Source organism: Lissotriton vulgaris, chromosome 5 (assembly GCF_964263255.1).
Source record: "Lissotriton vulgaris chromosome 5, aLisVul1.2, whole genome shotgun sequence".
NCBI lineage: Eukaryota > Metazoa > Chordata > Amphibia > Caudata > Salamandridae > Lissotriton > Lissotriton vulgaris.
In genome coordinates this window covers 32,610,768-32,619,403 of record NC_141693.1, presented here as the reverse complement: position 1 = coordinate 32,619,403, position 8,636 = coordinate 32,610,768, and positions in this window count along the sequence as shown.

The window sequence follows — 8,636 nt, the reverse complement described above, 5'->3', positions numbered from 1 at the left end:
TTCCAGCACATCACTTTGGTTTTAGCCGAATTGGCGAGGTACCCTGAGATCGAATCAAATTCCTACAGTCTAATATCAAGTTGTGGAATAGCAAGCTCTGGATCGCTAGTATATACTATCACATCGTCAGCATATAATGCTTATTTACACTAATATTTTAATGATTTAAATGGATTGATAGTGTCATCCAATCTGATAGTTTGAGCAAAGGGCTTGATATAAATAATAAATAAGAGGGGGGGCAGGGGACAGCCCTGCCTTGTGCCTCTCTGGATGTTAGAGCTTGGGGTCAGGGAACCATTCAGAAGGATTTTCGCAGATGCGCCCAGGTAACAGTTCTTTAAAGTCTGCACGAAGACAGGACCCATACCCATGACCTCCAATATCTCCCAAAGGTACCTCCAACACACCCGGTCGAAGGCTTTAGCAGCATCTAAGGCCACTACTGAAAGGGATCTACCCTTATCTCCGCCAGATTGATATTCCCAATCAATAATTGAGTTTGATCCTGGATTACTCTTCCCACCATAAAACTTTTCTGATCGGGATTAATTAGATTAGATGCCAATTTCGCCAATCTCCCCGCTAGAACGCCCATAAAGATCTTATAATCAGCGTTCAGCAGGGAGATCGGACGGTAGGAATCAGCCATCAACGGATCCTTTCCCTTGATGGCTGCCTAGCCTCCTCCAGATTCCTTCCTATCCGCCTTAATTTTTCTACTTCGTCCAGGTTTGTACTATTCCTTTCCGTTCTAAGGCAGATATCTTACTCTCAAGGGCTTGTAATTACAAAGTCTTTTTTCAATTCTTGGAACTTATTAGGGCGTGTAGCATACCTCTCAAACTGGCCTTATAGGCATCCCATACATAGTCTATTGAGGTAGATCCAAGATTAATGGAAAAAATTCCAGAGAAGACTTACTAATGGACTGAACAATTCCTGAGTCTGATAGCATTACCCTATTTAGTGTCCATCTTGATTGTGGACAATCACCACCCATAGAGTATAAAAATAAAAGGGGAGCGTGATCCGATAAATGATTCGGCAAAATCGATATGTTGATAAAATTATCAAAGATTTCCCGGTTAACCAACACATAATCAATTCTAGAGGAATGGTGATACTTTTGCAGTGGAAGGTAAAATCTTGGAAACCCCCCATCTTAGACCTCCAAAGATCCACTAGATTTATATTGGATATTAGGTTTTTCATAACCCTACGTGATCTCGGGGTCCCTATTGCAAGGCTCAGTAAGTAGTGCGCTATATAAATGTCAATACATTTACATTTACATTTAAGGAAGAGCGAACATTGTTCACATATAAGGGAATATGGCGGTCCGACCCTTTACTCCATCTGAACCCCCAGATATGGGTATCTCTTTGGACAAACTCGGCCAACAGCTTAATTTTCAGGGTTAATAGAAGGGGAGCAAGAGGACACCCCTGTTGGGGAACCCTCTCAATGGAAATGGCATCTCTCAGGCAGCAGCGGCCAGCACAGGTAAACACGGTTGGGCGGGGTGAGGGCAGAGCAGGGTGGAAGGTGTGGAGTCGACCGATGACAGAATAGGTATAATTAAATCAATAAATAATACCAATTCCGTCATCTGTCGGCTTCCCCCACTGCTGCGCCCTGCCCTCTGCCCCCACCGCGCTTGCCTGTGCCACCGGACGCTGCTTTCAGCACCCTGCTCATGCTCACCAGCGCCTAGGGTGAAGCAAAATAGTATTCGTTCTAAGTTGATAAACTGGGGCACAAAATCCTTCTTATGCAAGATTTGGAAAAAAATTCCCAGCGCACCTAATTAAAAGCCTCCTCAAAATCTAGAAAGATCAAGGCCAAGGGTCACTCAGTATGGTGTTGCGGAGCCAAAAACAAATAGAAAACACCTGAGGCAGTGCCTAGTACTGAGCCCAGGCATGAACCCGTTCGGATCCTTGCCCACCAAGGTCTTGGTTACCTTTATCAGTTTGTTGGCCAAGACTTTGTTGAAGATCTTGATCTCCATGTTAAAGAGCGAGATAGGTCTGTGCACTGAACATGAAGTCTACGGAGTCTGGGGATAACCATAAAAGTGGGCTCACTCAAGTCAAACGGGAGCCCCCCATGCTTGAGATGCCTCCTCAAACATATTTAATAGATGAGGGATCCCACAGAGGAGAGGTGTTTAAAGAACACAGCCAGAGTACGGCCCTCCAATGGCCAGTGCCACTTCCTTTCTGGCTAACTCCTGATAACTCTCCTCCCAATCTGCAGGTTGAAGCTGACTCATGAGCAGGTCATCACTGAAGGGCTTCTTCTGTTCGAACTGTGAGGGGCAGGGAGGGGCGGCTCATAAGCCCATAGCGGTGCTGGCACTCAGCACCAAAAGTGTGTGCAATCTTCTTTGCCTCCATTACCACCTGCCCTTCAGGCCCATGAACTGCACAAATGATCATCAGAGCTCACTTGCAAGTCACATGCAAATGCAGGAGTTTGCCTCCCTTATTGCCTGCTTCATACAGCCTACCTGCGAAGCCACCTACAGGCTTCTGGATGTTTCTGAGGAAATACTATGCAGGGGAGCCCTGGTCAATTTAACCTCATCTATACTTGCCCTATGTTGTGTATCTTGTGGTTTCAGAGATAATATTTTAATTTCTGTCAGCTACATCTGTCTCTCTGCGTGGCTTCCTTGCCTTACGATGTGCCAGAGCCCGTCTGAGGTTCCGTGACGATTTGAACCCGTGTTTTCAACATTGTCGTAAACTCATAATTTTGGTATCAGTGAACCGCAAATGATCCATTTAGCATATCCTGGTGTTTTCGCTATGTTACGAGCAAGAGCACTCTTGTTATAAACACATTTCTGATTTACCCATGGCATCCATCTTAGATTACGGCAGCCATTTTGTATTCTTGCCCTCACATAGTCAATGGACACACAGTGACCGCTGATCAACCCATCTTTTACTTAAGGACACGTAAGCTTTAGCCGGCGATTCACCTTGCTAGTGACACGTGCACCTTAGGACAGAAACGCTGTGGCCGCATGACTCGACAGAAGCTGCCTCCCCAGCCTGAGGCCAGTCCTGCTATACTGGTTCTCGTGTTCGTTGGCCTGATCATGATTAGGCGGCCGAAGCTGGTAGCCTTGCCCATTTACGACCCACAAACATCTCTTATCCTGCTTTTCTATCTTCTGCACCTGGCTCTGCTCCTTTCCTTCTGGGCCTTTATTAGGGGGAGGTAACGAAATTTACGATGAGGCGGTCCGGCTCTTGAATGAAAAGTTGACATGCGATTATGATGGAACAGTGGGAACCCCTCGTTCGTAATGTTTTGACATCAGATATTGTTGACGATTCTTGTGTAACACCAAATATTTATTGTTTAGGACATGAAGGTTTAGAAACGTACTAGCATGTGAAGAATGTTGCCCCAAGCTAAAAATATTGTATTTAAGGAGCAACCCACTTTGTACAAATCGAACAGGCTCCTAGATTCTGCCCGTGTGTAGTTTCTGTGACTTCTGTGTCCCTGCAGTAATAAACCTTTGGTCTTTGACGCCACCATCGAGAAGCCCGTGTTTCTGTTTATTTGTGCACAGAGACAGGTAGAACTCCGGGGTCTTCGGGTGTTATCCCTGACAACTCTGGACGGAACCAAAAAGTCCAGAACTCCACGTCCCCTGCTCATCACAAGGAACACACCCTAGAGGCACATTGCCGAGTTGACTGAGTGGGTGCTGGTTGTGAAAAACTCCACTGTGTCTTGCCTCAGGTAAACCATAAGTTTGGTGTCATCTACCACAGTAAGAATTCCACATCCCAACTCCCTGCATATCCAGCATGGGGAGAAAGAAGTAATCGATACAGGAGAAGGACCTATGCACCTCAGAGAAGAAAAAGAAGGCCCTCTCACCATCATGCTATCAGCGCCAAGCATCTTTCAGCCCCACTGAAGTCACCCAGTCTACAAGTCTATGTGTTGATTGTGTCCTGTTGAAAGGCAGGTGACGGTTTTATTACTGCATCAAAGTCCCCTCCCATTACAACCTTCCCCATCACTGAGTATGCCATTAGGGTAGGTAAATCCTGCAGAGTGCTCTCGAGCATTGTAGCGAGGACATATCCAGAGAGTATGGACCAATCCTGACCTCCACCCTTCCACAGAGCAGCACGTATCTTCCCAGGTCATCTGTCACCACCCATGCGTTGTCCAGTGGAAAGGATTTACTATGTTGAGGGATGGCTCGTACCCCTGACCCAGAGGTGTAGGCCACTTGGAACATCCTGTTACACCCATGCCTGTCGAGAAAGGTGTAGATCATCCCCAGCAAGTGAGTGAACTTGAGCATTAGGACCTGTGTCAAGTATTGTTTATCATGGCGAATAACAGCACCCCTTTTATATGGGTATTTAAACCGTTCACATTCCTAAAGAGGCATGTTTAGCCCATCTTGTCTTGCCCGCCCCATTCTTCAGCCATCCCGTGCAATGAAAAGGTACCAGCCATCTAATATATGCGAATCTGAAACTTGTCTCACTGTCTGAGGGGAATACACAAAGGCCAACTGCCAACTATTAACAGCCATGTGACCTAGCGCAAAGGCTGCATGCACCAAATGGTTAGGCAAGAAAATGCCAACTTACTAAAAGCCTTCAATGGGGAGTTTGACCCAGCTAGGGACATGGGTAGGGTAGGGACAGAAAATGTGTACACATACAGGAAAACCCAACCCATGTAGCAATTTCAATGCGTATCTTGAATTAATGCTAGGAACAAACAATAATTTACTAATGTATGAACTTTTTACTTAAATTTTCTTTTGAAAAAGATTCAAAACCATTTTTTAGTCACAACAAAAGAACACAGTGTGATCAAAGCACATCCATCACTACAACAACATGTAAACCATATCTAATTATTTACACTTGACAATACAAATACCATATTTGACAAAAATTATTCAAAGCAAAAACCAAATATTGACAAAAAACAAACAGCACTTTCTTTTGGGATGTATAACAGTTTTGCATTATACTGTGCTTGCACACAGCTTAAGGCGTAGTAGGAGCAATAAATGCCTAACAAATACTCGATGTATAGGGAAAACATTGGGAAATTCCTAGAGGATCCTGGCCAAGGGGTGTATCTAATTATGGTGGCACCCTCAGAGGAAAAGGAAATCAATTCAAGACTCCTCAATGTTTGACGAATTGCCAACGCGTTTCGAGTCCGGGGCAATAAGTACAGAAGCTCTCATCAGGGCTTCTAATTTTAAATGGATGGTGTTGTCTGTAACAAGCAAACAAATATGCAAAAATTGGTTATGAGTCGGTCATTTTCAGGACTCCCACCCCGCTGGAGGTTCTGACAATATGTTAAATGTAAATGTTACCCAATCTAGAGGGCTGTTAGACAGAGCTTCCACTCAATTCTCAGTTGGGAAATCGACGCAGCAGATTCTGTTGGAAGCAGAATCGTTAGCATTTTGGTTATTATAATCTGCATATTTGTAAGAGCACAAGTTGCCATATATCCTACCTTATTTATCACTTTAGAAGGGAAAGAAATCTCGTTCTTTGGGGGGTTCACTGCATCAATGGATCTACAAAATAGATTGTATTATACACATATTGTTTTAGTTAGGACTCTAATGCTCTTTATACATATTATGGGAAGCGACATACCTGGTGGTTCGGCATTAGTTCCCTCCGCCTGTGTTGTGTATTAACATTCGAGCACTTGCAGCGCGGCTGTGGCCTCTAGATCACGCTGTAGAGATAAATGACTAAAAGCACCTATTGGCTGGGCTTGTGTTTGAATCCCAAAAGGGACGATCACCATTCAAACTCATTCAAGAGAACAGCCCGCTAAAGGAAAAGGCAAACATTACCTCCTCGTCCTGTCTCCCCGTCCCATTCCTTATCAGTGAGCAGCTAGTCTGCTCCACAGAAACCTATAACCTAGCTGAGCTTTCTGCACTTCCCCCAACATGGCGTCACTATCACGTGACAATAAAGGGGGAAGTGCATCACCGTAACATCCTGTTCTTTTTTTTTCTGCCTACGCGGTATGCCTTGGATGCCTTGGCTGAGCTCGGGGTAAGTTCCCTGTTTTTTTATAATTGCTTTGTGATGTCGGCGGCCTGCATTAGCGGCCGCCTTTGTTATTTCTATGTTTTCCACTCTTCTTCCTCTGTTTTTCAGCATCATTCCTTCTCGGTTGGCGTGGGCCACCGATGCTTTCTCCATTCCATGGTCGACGGGGCTACTGTTTGCCTTCCCTCCGTTTGCCTTGATTCCACGGGTCCTCCGGAAAATTCGGTTGGATCGGGCGGAGGTTCTCCTGGTCGTGCCGGAGTGGTCTCGTCAGTCCTGGTTTCCCCTTCTGCTGACCTTTTCTGTTTGCCCCCATTGGTGGTTTCCCCTGTGTCCCTCCCCTCTGCAGGCTCCTCTTCTCAGGATTTCCTTCCTGCCCCGCTTCCGGCTGGGGGTTTGGCACTTGAAAGGTTGAGTTTGCTGGGTCTGTGTTGCTCTATGGAGGTTGCCCAATGTCTCCAGCTGTCTCGGCGCCCTTCCACCTTGAAATCCTATGCCCATCACTGGAAGAAATTCTCCTCCTTGTGTCGTGGGAAGGGTCTCTCTTCTGCCTCCTGTGAGGCTGTGAGGGTGTTGGACTTCTTGAGGGATGGTTTCGTCTTGGGGCTTGCGGTTTCTTCCCTGCGGGCACAGTGGGCTACCATTCTTGCTTTTCGGGGTTCCTCTGTGTCCTCTGTCCGTTGGTGGCTCGCCTTCTGAGGAGTTTTTTTCTTCAGCGTGCTGTTTCTCGTTCTTCTGTGCCTCCTTGGGATCTTCCCTTGGTTCTCCAGGCTTTGACGGGTCCTCCTTTCGAACCTTTGGACTCCGTGGCCCTGAAGTTCCTTTCTGCTAAGGTTCTTTTTCTGGTGGCCATTACTTCTGGGCGGAGGGTTGGGGAGATTGGGGCTTTGATGGCTTCTCCCCCCTTTTTGCGCTTTTGCCCTGACAAGGTCATTCTCCGTCCGAGTCAGTTCTTTCTGCCTAAAGTGTTGTCTTCTTTTCACTGTCAGGAGGATATTGTTCTCCCAGTGTTTTTTCCGGATCTTGCCTCTGCTGAGGAGGTGCTCCTCCATTCATTAGATGTGCTGAGGGCTCTCCGCATCTACTTGGAGCGTACGTCTGGTTTCCGTAAGGTTGACTCCTTGTTTGTCACCTATGGCCTCTCGGGGCTGGGTCTTCGCCCTTCTTTGTCCACCTTGTCTCGTTGGTTCAGGGGTGCTGTGGTTTCTGCTTACGATTCTGCCCACTGTCCTCTCCCTTCTTCTGTGCAGGGTAGGTCGACCAGGGGCGTTTTGTCCTTCTGGGCCATGTTCAAGGGGCCTACTTGAGGGACATTTGTAATGCTGCCACTTGGGCTACTCCCCATACGTTTGTTTCCCATTATCGGCTTCAGTTGGAGATGGCGGCGTCTGCTGCCTTTGGGACTCATGTGCTGTCTGCGGTACATGGTTTGTACAAAACAAGCGGCACTTCAATGGATCGCGAAAGTGATCCAATTGTAAAAAAAAAAAGCCTGCAGTGGTGCGCGCGCGAGCGCCACTGCGAGCATATGTTTTGAATAATTCAAAACATATGGCCTCTGGTGCGCGTAACAGACACCAATAGGCCATGGGCGGAGCTACGCGACCGCCTATGGCCTATTGTGTGTTCTGTTTAAAAACAGCACGCACCCGAAGGCCAATGAATTTGGACCTTGGATTCCACAACGGCACAAGCGTTGTGGAATACAAGGTCCAATTTCAAAACGCCGGGATTAGGACTCTGGGCTGCGCGACACTGCATGCGCAGTGTAGACTAGGCCCGAGCCCTAAAACCAGGAAACAAATGCTCAAACACAAACAGTATATTTAATAAGTCTTATTTTAAAAGATAGCCGTGACCTGATTTCCTGCACTTACACTGATGGCGACTCTGGAAAAGTTCAGTTGTGTCTCTGTAGTGGTACGAGGGCTGGGTGAAACATGAGCGTGTTATTGCAACAGCATGGGCGCATTGGCCTGCTCGCCGGACATGAAAGGGTGCCCAGAGTGAGGCGCTTTATTACCCATGACAAAGGAAAGGCAGATGGCCGCGCGTGCACTCGCATGTGCACTCAAGCTTGTAGCCAGCAAGCAAAGGCTGGGTTGCACTTTTAAGATCCCCTTTTACTAAAAGTCGAACAAGCTCGACCTAAAAACAATTGGTGCCTGTACAAACTGACAGCAATTAACGCGTCTGTTCGTTCGATTACAATTTCAAACCGAGCTCTCTGGCATAGTGCACACAGCTCATCAACAAACAACTGACAGCAGCGAGAGGGCGGGTACGGCACACAGAGTCACAGGAGGGGTACCCGTGAGAAATCAAAGAAGGAGAAGCCTTAATTTCTCTCCCATATCACACTTGTTGCTCAATGTCTCTGACTTGCTTTAATGAAGTTCTGCCTGCACATAAAACTTTACTGTTCACTGAAGTGTGCACTATATCGCTTTTACCATACTGAATGAGACATGTCTCCAGAACTACACTGCTTCTATTTGAGGAGCCGTAGTGGGGATGATGTGATCAGTGATGTCATCCATGATG